Here is a 13,181-nt window from a genome sequence, read left to right on the forward strand (position 1 = left end):
GCTTCTCTGGGCCTGGAGCAAGCTTCAGGGGTTACAGTGGGGATTTCTGAGCAAGGAAACTGTCTGCTGCTATTTATTTTTGTTTTATTCAGAGAAGCAGGGCTGAGCAAAGACTATGTGCAAATAAGATGACTTATGCAGAGAAGATATTTGCATCTGCTCACCAGCTTCTTATTCCAAGAGATCCTGAATTTTGGCTAGAAGGACAAATATTATTAGTTGCATTTCTTTAAACATTAGCTTGTGTAAATATTGTAGAATCATAGAACAGTTTGAGTTGGAAGGGACCTTTAGAGGTCACCTAGTCCAAACCCCTTGCAGTGAGCAGGGACATCTTCAACTAGAGCAGGTTGCTCAGAGCCCCATCCAACCTCACCTTGAATGTTTCCAGGGATGGGGCATCTACCACCTCTCTGGGCAACCTGTTCCAGTGTTTCACCACCCTCATAGTAAAATCTTTTTCCTTATATCCAGTCTAAATCTACCTCCTTTAATTTAAAACCATTCCCCCTTGTCCTGTCACAGCATGCCTTGCTAAGGAGATTGCCCCCATCCTTTCTATAACCCCCCTTTAAGTACTGAAAGGCTGCAATAAGGTCTCCCCACAGCCTTCTCTTCTCCAGGCTGAACAACACCAACTCTCTCAGCCTGTCCTCATAGGAGAGGTGCTCCAGCCCTTGGATCATTTTTGTGGCCCTCCTCTGGACCTGCTCCAACAGGTCCATGTCCTTCTTGTGCTGAGGGCTCCAGAGCTGGACACAGGGCTCCAGGTGGGGTCTCACCAGAGCAGAGGAAAGGGGCAGAATCACCTCCCTCGACCTGCTGGCCATGCTGCTTTTGATGCAGCCCAGGATATGGTTGGCCTTATGGGCTGCTTGTTGGCTTATGCCCAGCTTTTCACACATCAACAGTTGTTTTTTGGGGGTGGAAGATGTTGAGATAGAGTGTTAGGTGGGTGTATAACATTGCATGTACAATTTCCAGATCATTTCAGATGCACTGCTTTTTTGTTACAGGATTAGGTGAGAAAGAAAAGCACCAGGTTTTCATGTAACAAGACTTTTTAAGTTTGAGAAAATAGGTGAATCCCTTCTAAGCTGATCAAATAATAACTTTTGTCGCAGATGAGCAGGAGCAGGAGATTTAGAAAGCAATGAGCTGTATCACATCCCGTTTTCAATCTCCTTGCTCATGAGCCACAGGAAAACATAGATAGTAAAAGGAAAGGAACAAGAATCTTTTGTGTGATTGTGCAAACCTCTTTGGACCCTACTTGGATAGTTCTTTATCTTTTCCTCTTGTCAGTATACCTGTGACGTAATACCACTCCTCCTGCTCTAAATACTTTATTTTAATCACTGTGAAAAGAACTGGTGAGAGTAATTATCTCTCCTACCTCATGTGGTCTTAGTCACCTGCAATAGTCTTTATGGCTTTTATCATTAATGAAATCTCACTGTTAGGAAATGAGGAAAAATTGACTGGAATAAAACTCTGAAATATCTCAGAAATCAAGTTTCAACTCTTGTGCTTTGTTGTCGTGGTCTCACATTCCTTGAAAGCAAAAAGATAGAGCCAAAGCACGGTAACGAGAGCACATGAAACCTCCCGGCGGAGCAGGGATGTGAGGCAGGGGATGAGAGCTGTGTTGCTGGCACTGACATGCAGCAGAAGGGTTCACCAGTCAGTCGTGTCCTGTATGAAATCCAATAACGTGCTGGGTTAGACTGCTTAATATCTATGCAGTTGAATTATACTTCCTGTTCCTTTGGCAATTTGCAGGTTTGAATACAAAGTGAGTGTACAAAATAAATGCTCAAAACTTTGTGGTTTTTTAGAGTAAACTTCTGACATGATGTTTCTATATTCTAAGAGTTTTCTGTTATTTAGTAGTATGTTTATTTACTTCCCATATCTCTTAAGGGTGAAAAGCCTGCTTTTATTGAGATGTTCAGGGACTGTAGGAAGAAGCAATATATTTTATTAGATCACCTCATCTACCTGTAAAAATATAGACATGCTTTCAGGCACACAGTTTCTTCTTCAGGCCAGTGTATATGTATATATTTATTTAGTTCTCAGTTTACTAACGGATGACACCCTCCTGCTTGTGCCTTTCAAACGTATACGTATTTTAAGAAAAACTCTTATGCTGAATCACTACTTCATGCTTTGCTGAAGGAATTGCTCTGAATTTCTTCATACGCATCCTGTACTTAGCTGGTTATTTCATTGTCTAAAAAGTAGGCTGGATGGGTTTATGATTATTGAAGAAAAAAAGTATCTCTGGTAAATGAATCAATATATGCCTGACTGGAAATTATTCAGTGGAACCGGTGTCCTTGGGAAATTATTATTTGAGGAAATCAATTTATTTTATCTCCAACAATACGAATTTTGTTGGCATTTCATGCATAAGGAACCATATTTTCCAGTTTTCCTTATGACAAGTGATTTAAAAACTGTTTTAGAATCACATGTTTGAATAGTATTTTTTATCTTATGAGTTATTTTTACAATATTTAATTACCTTGCTACTTGTACATATTTCTTCTGTTTTGAATAAAAAATGTTAAAGACATAGTTAAAGTTACTCTGCAGACTGGAAACACTATAACACTTTGATATGACGTCATAGTAAGTACTATCTGCCATGAAATATAAAAAAGTAACCATCAGGAAAACATCAAAAGCAAAAGTAAAATACAAATTTTACTTTTACTTTTTTTTTTTCCAAAACACAAAACACATACTGACATAATTTAAAACTCACAATTCATTAGAAAATATTTTGTTCTGATAAAATATTTTGTCCTAAAAATAAAAAACTAAAGTGTAAAAATGTTCCATAAGATGTCCATTTATAATTTTGTTCCATCTATGGTTAACAACACTGGTTAAAAGGATACCCATTTATTATAAAGCATTTTTTAATGTGATAAAGGACCTGAATGAAGAAATCTGTATCGCGTCCATTTCCAGCAAAACATGAAGACCAGCCAGGGGTCCCGTTTTCAGTCCTGTGTACTTATGCCATCCAGAATCATAGAACCATAGAATGTCCTGAGTTGGAAGGGACACGCAAGGACTGTCGAGCCCAACTCCTGTCCCTGCACAGGACAATCCCAAATTCCCACCATATCTCTGAGGACGTTGTCCAAGTGCTTCTTGAGTATTGTCAGGCTTGGCGCCGTGGCTGCCTCCCTGGGGAGCCTGTTCCAGTGCTCCACCACCCTCTGGAGGAAGAACCTTTTCCTAATACCCAACCTAAACCTCCCCTGGCACATCTTCCTGCCATTCCCTTGGGTCCTGCCATTGGACATCAGAAGATATCAGATGTGATACTGATGGAAAACAGAGTAAAGCAGGTGTTGCCGGTCCCAACCAAGGTATCCCAGGAGCTGCTGGAGAAGGAGGCAGCCATCTTCCCCTGAAGAAATAGAGACGATGTGTTCCCTGGACTTCTTCCATGTTGCCTTGTGTCTGTCCTGACAGTGAAAGTCATTCTTAACGAATAAACTAGAATTGTGCGGGGAAAACAATTGTCCATTTCTGAACCTAACTTGAACCATGTGGGAAACTTATTGCTCTGGGTTCATGTCCCACTTCAACATAAATGTGGAAAGACAGCTAGAAAGAAGAAGGCGATAAACAATGGGGTAGGAAAAAAGACTTGGAGAAGAAGGAAAGTCTAATTAAAAAAAAAAAGCAGTATAAACTTGTATGTTATCTACAGGCCACCCATTCGTGCCAGCCAATTTTTTAACGAATAACACATGCTTCCCTTTAACAAGTGGGAAAACATGTCTTTATATTTAATTGAATTATACTCAGAGGATGTAAGAAAAAAGAGGAGTGAGGTGGGGGAGGAACACAGCTTTAGGTTACAGGGGAAATATGTTCAGAAACAGAGCTTTATATATTCCCCCCACACACTCCAAAACAGTCTGAGACATTTGGAAAACCTCAAATGCTACTATGTTCTCACATCTGTATCATAAACAGTTACTAAACACCTTATTGCCCCTAATATTACATTGTCACAGACAACCGCCTGTGCTCTCTGTATGAAAGCGTCAGCTCTGGCTACACATGCAGCTGTTACTCTGGGTTGGATCTGGGCTGTAAAAAAAGGCATGTGGCAATCCACACTTGTGGATTAAGGCTTTGCAAACCCATTAAGGCATTCCCAGTGGCCTATGGTATGGACTAACAGGCTGCCACCCCTTATAATGGCTGGAAATGAGAACCGTTGACTTTTAAATAGTTTCAATTAAATATTGCTTATCTGGACTGCTCCTGCTTCTGTGGCATTTCTTAGTGGACACATTCCAGAGGCAAGTTTTGCCTTGAAGATTTGTATTATTTGGTGTAAAATGAAAGTGTACATCTCATCCCCATTAGAAGCAATTTTTTTCCCGTCTTACTTCATGTATCTTTTTAACACAACTATTGTTCCTGATGGCAAAACATTTTAAAATGGTATATATTTCCCAATTTCAAAACAAAACCAGAATAAAACCTCCAAAGTTTTACTTCAAAATTTCATGAGGAAATAAATTTTCTCCTGTGATAAAGCTATAACACAGAAATGCCATCATCATTGAAGAGATCCTTTTCAGTCTACATTATTTTTGTTAATAATTCTGTAGAGGGCACCATTAATATACCAAGAAACTCTGGTAGAAGAGTAAAAAAGCAGCTGACTTGGAAAAAAATCACTGTGCCCTATGATTTGAATCAATGGCAGTTACGTACAGAAAATAAACCTAAGGGTACACAGAAGTATATGGAATAACATAAGTTAAAAATTTAAGTAGCCCAATATAATTCTGAAATTCATTTTAGTGTGACAAATATCACATATGTGTTGTAGTTGGAGAAAGGAGGTTAGCTGGATAGGAAACAAATAGGAAGAGTCCCTGAAGGAAGGGAAGAGGAGCCAGCAGAGCAGGATCAGAGTCAGGGAGCCAGACGTGGCTGTGGCCAGAGTGAATATTTTGAGGGAGGGGCAGCAAGAAGCCAGCTGGCACAGGGAGAGGAGTATCCAGCAGAAGCTATACAGTATCTCCGAAGCTTTACCTTTAAAGTTTCTCTCTCCTCCATTGTAGCATTGCTTTTGTCAAACGCTTCATCATGATCTACGTGTTAATAGCAAATGTAACTTTTCTGTATTTGTCTGGTTTTGATAAGTTAAAAAAAGGGGGGTTTGTATTATTAGCTGCATTTATTTATGAGGTGTGAGCTTTCTTAATGGACAGAGTGGGAGACAGGGGACTGTTCCAACATTCAGCCGATACAGAATCTCCTACTTCATAGTAATAGTAATTATTATTAAGAAAAAACAGACTCTGAGGGTAGTTTTTAGTTGTGTTGTGACATAATAGCTGTATAAATCATGGAGAAACTGAAATGACAAAGTGACCTCCTTGCCATATAAACTACTTTAAATTTTTTTATTTCATGGCATATATTATTTGCAATCAGAAACCTGCACATTTTTGTACATTTCAGAAACCTGTGACAGATACACTCACATTATTTTACAAAAGTGCAATAGACATATCAAATATGTGACAGAATATATAAAATGTATTTTTTTCACCTGGAAAGGATTTAAAATGGATTTTTAATTTAAATTCTAGAAATAATTTTAAAAAGTGGCTCTTGTGAGTGTAAGATATTTCACTTTGCAGAGTGTGTCTGTTTCTACATTGACTTATTTCTAAGCAGTCAATAATATAATATGCAGTGACTGGTTTCATTTATACTGATGACAACTGAATTTCAAGAAAGCCCTGCAAATATGTGTGTGTATATATATGTGGGTTTTCTTCTAAATGGGTATGTGTTTCCCTTTTCTTAAGACTGGAAATTTTCGTTGTGACAGATCAGCAATAGTCATGTGAAAGTTCACTTGTTATGGTTTTGATAAAGTTTAGCTTTGAGAAATATAAACATTATAATGGTGAATGGAGCAAAAGAGCCTGAAGAGAACAGAAAAGCATCTTAATCTTTGACACTGTAGTGAAGATAGCTGTGCTGCTGGTGGAAACTCCAGCACTGACAACAGCTGCCAATAGCTTTTCTTGCCTTAGCATAATCCTTGTTCTTTGGCTGATTCTTGCACTTTCTGCTTGTTATAAATTTTAAAAAACTAAATTTACATCTACCACTGCTCTAATTCAAGCCAGTATCAAAACTCCTATTGTTTTCAATGGTATAAATATTTCTTGGACCTTTATTGTGCAACTATCTGATTTCAGCTTGCAGAGGTTCACGTGAATCATTTTAACAGGCTTGAGAGGGTTTACAGCCCATCATTTTGATTTGAATAAACCTCAAAACCCAATGGGAATTTCATCTCAAATCTTAAGAACTGGATCAAGACTATGCATAATCCATTGTAAACTATATGTCAGCCTACTTTCCCTGCAAACCTCTCCTAGCATTGTGAGAGGATTTGGAAAGCTCAGCAAACCTTGAGAAGAATCCAGTTTCTTGGCTTGTAACCAAAACCTCAAACCTTAGAAATTGATTTTCTTTTCCTTGCAAAGGTTTTACAGAGTTCTCATCACCCTGCAGTTGTGTTCAAGGCAGTTCTTTGCCTTTCTCTGCATGTGTCCTGTGTTGCTTCTGAACTGAGAAAAACCCTTCCTGCAGTTGGCAGAAAACTACCTTCTTCACCCTTAGATATTTTCCCTAGACCAGTCTCCATAAAAAAGAATAAACTGTTAGGACAAATTTTGAAATGTCTAATGTGTATAACTCTCACTATAAAGTTGCTTGTTAAAAATTTTTATATCTTACCTTTATCTCTTCAACTATCACTTCTGATGACTAAAAGTGCCTTCAAGGTAGACTATATATTTGTATTCGCGTAGTCCAAAGCACAGCTGGACCATGATCCTGTGTGAGGCCTCTGCAATGTAAATAAATGGCAATAATAATAACAGCCTCTTGTGCAATTTATGTGTGCTATAGCTATAGGGTAAACCTTTCATGAACAAAGCTTCTTGGTGCCAGACAAGTTTTTGTTGGTCAGGAGTCCCACTCTGACTCTAACAACTCACAGTTGTATGAGCAATTCCTTATGCCAGCCACCTCCCTTTGGGGTTGTAAATTCTCCTCTTTGAACCTTATAAATCCATTGACCTCTGTAACTTGGCACTTTGCATCAGAATAAGCAACCCACCTGCTAATGAATTTATTGAAACAAAGCATACATTTTGCAGACATGACCCCACGTTTTTCCAAATGCTGGCTTTTAGAAATCTTTAGGGAAAGTCATCTGCTTAAAAAAGTGGTTTTCTAAACTAATTCTTTGGCTTTATTTAAACATTTAAAAATATATGTTGAAATGCTGTATGAAATAGTGCCAAAGAAGTGAATAATAGTGGATATTATTTTTAAATCTTCATCTGTAACTACATCTCTCTAAACTTAAAATTTATGTTTCATGAGGGTTTTTTTCAGGGAGGAATGCATTATATTTTAAAAAGAAATTAATGACCTTCAGTAAAAGTAGAGATGGCTGGCAACTCTGCTTTGTGTGCAGTAATAAAAATGGTTTATTAGACTAATGTAGTTAAATGCAGGAGCCAAATTATACTCAGGCTCAAGTTCATATCTTGTGTGACTCTGGGGGCATCCTTTGCTGACCTGGATTCCTCCCCTTCTCCAGTCCCACTACTTCTTTCTGCCTGAAAGCAAAGCTTAGATGAACTAAGTAAATATCTTTTCTTTCATTTAAATATATTTATTTTACATTGGCTCCTTTAAGGCAGCACCACTAGTGTCCCCAGAGCTCCCAGGCCCATTTATTTTCTATCTACTACCTGCAGACCTGAAGCAGAAGCTAATTCACCCCAGAAGGTTTAACTCCTGTCAGCTGCAGTATCAGGGGCATATCAGAGGCACCGGATGTAGGTGAGGATCAATAGGCTCAGGAGGTATAGAAAGGACATGACTTCAGGAAAACAGGGTTTGGAGGCTGATCATGAAGAATCCAGAGGGACCTGGTGTCTGGGTTTGGCAGGGGAGCTTGTTTTGGAAGAAAAAGGGATATTCCACAAGGAAAAAGGGAAACTCAAGGCTATTGTAAAAAATGAGCTGCAGATTAGTAGTTTTCTCTTTTGACTTAAGCACTCTTAAGAAGTAGATTTCATAGTCAGGTTAAAGAAGGATTTTCAAGGTTCTGAAAGATTGAAATCCTGATTTTCAAAACATGCCTTAGCATCTAGAAGCTTCTTTTCCCCAGCTTCTTTCATGGAAACTCCATCCATATCTACTGCTCTTTGCTTTATAGACTCTAGACTGAACAACTACCTAATGTCAAAGATGACAGCAGCTAGTTAGAAAGATCCAAATCCATACAGGTTATTCATAAAAGTGTAAAACCATCCCCAAAGGAATAATTATCTGAAACACTTGCCATAATTCTGAGTGGTTATGTAAAAGTCGGATTTTTGTCTAGCATTTTTGTGTTGTGATTCCTGATGAAAATTTTTGACAAAGTTTTGAGGTACAGTTTATATTTCCACATCCTCAAATTTAGCTTGCAACCTTTAGCAGTTCTCCTAATCTTGTTGTTAGAGGGTCCTCATTAAAAACGGTCTCTATACTTTCATGATATTAATTTAAGAGGACTAGTAACCATCTGATCCTCTTGTATGGCACTAAATTTTGCTTATTCTAAAGCCACAGATTTTACATAAGCTAAAGCATTTCTGTGCCAGGGAAAATCAACTATATATTACAGGCACAGAAGAGAATAATCCGTGATGATATTAATTTCTGAACAATTATTTTTGAAGGAAAATGAATCTGTAAAACAGACATAGGGGGTCTCAACAGACAAACCACACTGCATGTGCAGGGAAAGCAACTTCCACTGTCTTTGAAAACCTTGGATTTAGAAAAAGATTCCTTCTTGACTCAAAATCAAGAAATCAGCATGCCCTTGAAGTCAGCGTGGCACATGAGCAAGGCATACACCAGCTGGGCATCTAAGAAACAGTATTCTCTCTGTTGATTTTTTTTCTTTATCTGGATGGATATAATTTGTCCTCAGTCCCCTCTTCAACTGTGAAGATTTCTTAGAGGAAGGCAGAAAAAAGCATGGTACCTTGAATGTAAGCCAGACAGTGGTATGTTCACAGAAAAATGATTTCTAACAATTTAAGATTACTCTTTCAGGCTTGAAAGTTGACATTTGCACACGCTATGAATGCCAGTGTGCTGATTTTGGCTGGGATAGAGTTAATTCTCTTCACTGTAGCTGGTAAAGTGCCGATGGCACATCGATGCTTTAGTTGCTGTTAAGCAGCGACTCGGTGTCGCTCAGTAGCGCCTGTAGTGGTTGGGGGGGACCTTTCCAGCTTCCCGCGCTCTGCCACATGGGCGGGGGGCTGGGAGGGGCGGGGCCACGGCCAGGGCAGCTGACCCCGACTGGCCAATGGGATGTTCATTCCGTACCACGTGACACCATGAGCAGTGCATTAACTGGGGCAGCTGGCGTGGTTGTGGGCGGTTGTGGCTCAGGGACTGGTGGTGTTGGGTAGTGAGTGGCTGTGTCACTTGCGGGTTGTTTCGGTTGTTCCCCCTTCCCCCTGCCCTGGGTTTCGCCTCACTCTCATTATTTTCCTTTTCATTACATTATTATTGTTGTTGCTACTATTATTGTTTTATTTTAATTATTAAACTGTTCGTATCTCAACCAATGAGCTTTCTCACTTTTACTTTTTTGATTCTCTCCCCCATCCTACTGGTGGGGGAGTGAGCGAGCAGCTGTGTGGGGCTGAGTTGCTAGCTGGGGCTAAACCACAACAGTCAGGTACAGCATTGGTAAACCCATTCTCTCCAAGGACAAGGGAAAAAGGATGACTAGGAGTATGTGGTCAGGCATTGGAACAGGCTGCCCAGAGAGGTGGTGGAGTCACCATCCCTGGAGGTGTTCAAAAAATGTGTAGATGTGGCACTTCAGGGCATGGTTTAGGAGACATGGTAGTATTGGGTTGACGGTTGGACTTGATGATCCTAGAGGTTTTTTCCGACCCTAATGATTCTAAGATTCTATGTAAATACTGTTAGATGGTGAGGCAGACAGACTACCACGATCATCTGGCTCGATCCAAATGTATCTTACTCAAGATTCTGTCCTTAGTAAAAATTACACCATCATGAGAAAGACTGAACAATCCCTGAAAGCGTCAGATGTGTTTTCCTCCACATACTGTGGTCCAATCAACATCTCAGCTTCTCTTCAGTTAGCTGAACACCTGGGACCCAGAAGTCTTTCATCTGGCTGTCCAGTGAAATTCCACTAAAACATCCATATTTTTAGCATGTGGACACTAGCATGGACGTATTGCACCTAAGGGAGGCATCTAAGCCAAAAAAATAAATACCTTGGACCCCTCAGTGTCAAAGGAGTGTTGCACATTCTTGCATGTGCCCACCTGTCTTCATATATTTTGCAAATTGTTTAAGTAGCTACATGATTAGAACAATGACTAAAGGTAGAATGGTCAAATACAGATCAAGAACTGGACAATGGTAGTCAACAGGAAGTCTTACTAATTATGTGCTTCACTTCCATCTATATGATCTTCTTTCTCTTACATTTGAATTCGTTCCCTATGCAAAGACAGCTTGCATGATCACACTCTATGTATCAACCTGCTTGTCTGTGCTTCCTCATTCACAGTCTTTCAGTAAATTGTGAATCTCTCACCCAGTTTATGTGTTTGACAAAAGGGTTGAGATCTCAAACGTTATTCGGTCCTCACATGCATTTTTTTATGAAAACAGGTGAGCTGACAAAAAAAAAAAAGAGATGCAGTAACTTTTTCAACTAAGGGATAGGTTACAACATGAACTTGCAATTTTTTTAATAGAAGACAATCCATTTATGACAGAAATGTTCTAAATAATCAGCTTGGCAAACCTTCAAATGGATCTCAACTGTTCATATATATCAAAGTCAAGCAGTCTCGAGTGAAGGGGCTGAAATTAGTTAAGTACTCCTTATCTTTACAAAATAGACGACATGGGAATTTTATAACTACATATCATCTAAGTTCAGTTTTAGTATACTTATCCAAATGATAAGAATGCAAAAGTATTTTTATAAATATTATCAAAATTGGCACAAAACTCCTTAAAAATTCAGTGGGAAGGGGAATTGTCTATGTTACTGAAAAGAGGAGGATCATGAAATTTTTTTAGGATATTTCATTCACCAAACAGAAAGTGTTAGCAAGAACGTGTTTGGCAAAGACTATTTTTTTCCATGAATGTTTCACTAACCACCCACTCATGCACACACAGAGCTCTACCCCCAAACATTTGGATTCCTCTTAATCAAAAACTGAAAAGATTTTTGTCAAGGTTTGGTCCTTAATTTTTACCAATCAAGAAGCCACTTCTCTACTGAAAAAAAAAAATATTAATCTTGATTAAGATGTTTTGGCCAGCCAAAGTGTTGTCCAAATGAAAAATGTACTCAAGTTTTAGTAAATTATGGAAAAGTAGATACTTTTGATGTCAGACTCACGCTCCAAGTAGAGAGGATTAACAATACAACAGCTTTAGAATATTTCTGCTGCTGCCACTGTCTTCTACTCTGACCTGAAAGACATTTAAAATTATGATTGTGATCAGGGGTGTGAGACTGACAGGCACAGGACCCTAAATCCATGTGAAACTGGGTGATGTTTGGCATTCCTCTGTAACCCTGCATGGGAGACTGGCAGCGGCTGAAGTGTTGGAACCTTTTTAAGAAGTGGTTCTAAAGTACTTTAAAACTGAAACATGCTTTGAGTCCTTAAAGTAATTTGAACTATTGTGTGGCATTAAACTCTTTAAATGGTGTAAGAATTTAAACTGCTTTAAGAGTTTAACATATAGTGGGTAGAAAAGAAAAAAGTCATATCCTAGGATTTCAAAGGGGAAGAGGTGGGTGCATGATGCAAATTAGTTCATGATGCAGTGTTGCAGCATATGAACATAGTGTGAGGTTTTGGAGTGACTATTTTGGTCTGGCTTAATGTAAAAGCAATGGCACTGAGATCATCTGACCTCTCTGGAGTGGGTCTTCAGAAGTTCCCTTTATTCCCATCCAAATTGTTGGACCTGTATGCTGCATTGATTGTGACCACAGAAAATTGTGTTCCTGAAGGAAGTGCCTGGGTGTTGTTTCAGTCATTTCTCTGAGATTGAATGCAGAGTTATTACTTAATTTTGCTCCCTCAAGCAAAAGTATATTTCCAAGAACGAAGTGCTCTTCTTTGCTGTTAGACATTCGGTAACTCTATGAAAATCATGTGGTTCAGTGGGAATCTAATAGAGATGAAGAGTATGCCGACTGGAGGAAGGAACCGCTTCAAGGAAATCAGTTTGACTGCCAGCCCCAGCAGGCTTCTTGCAGGGAAGTGGGGAGGAATTCACTGAAACCAAAGCAGTTTATCAAAACAAGAATTGAAACCCAGGATCAGACTCACTCTTGGTGAATATGAAGATCTAGTCTCTACTAGATATTCTTGATAACCCATATTTGCATCATGAACAGCATAGATCATCTTCCAGGTGTCTCCTGGCCAAACTGGGCTCTGCAGGCAGCATCCTAATTCAAGGGCAGCTCTCACAGGCCTTTGCAGTCTGGGGACTTACATACATGGATGCATTTTGCCTGGAGGAGAATGAAGCTATTCATGTACTCTATTAAGGGCAATAGTTTCTTCTCCCAGGTAAGAGGACACACAGAGCAAAATGTCAGACATAGACGACCTACTGAACACAAGTTAACAAGATCTTGAACAATTTTCTGCAGAGGAGTGTGATGAACCCATTATGAGGAATGATGTGGGCCCTCTGTGGGCTCTCAGTGTTTCAGCTGTATCATTATTTGTCATATTTACAGTATATGACAAATGAGCTAAGGGGAGAAAAACCTGGACTGGAAAGAGATTAGATCATCTGGGATGAAAAACTGCCAACACTGAGGTTTTACACCAAAGAAAAAGTAATAATCATGCCTTACATAAAGCATATGTAAGCTCTGCAGCTACCTTGAAAAAATACCCCGCTTCAGGACATTTCTAACCCTTTCTTCTACACACAGTTTCCCCATCTCATTCATCTTCTTTGAGGTAAAGATGCATTTTCCTTCCTCTTTTGTC

Source organism: Phalacrocorax aristotelis, chromosome 3, assembly GCF_949628215.1.
Source record: "Phalacrocorax aristotelis chromosome 3, bGulAri2.1, whole genome shotgun sequence".
Classification (NCBI taxonomy): Eukaryota; Metazoa; Chordata; class Aves; order Suliformes; family Phalacrocoracidae; genus Phalacrocorax; species Phalacrocorax aristotelis.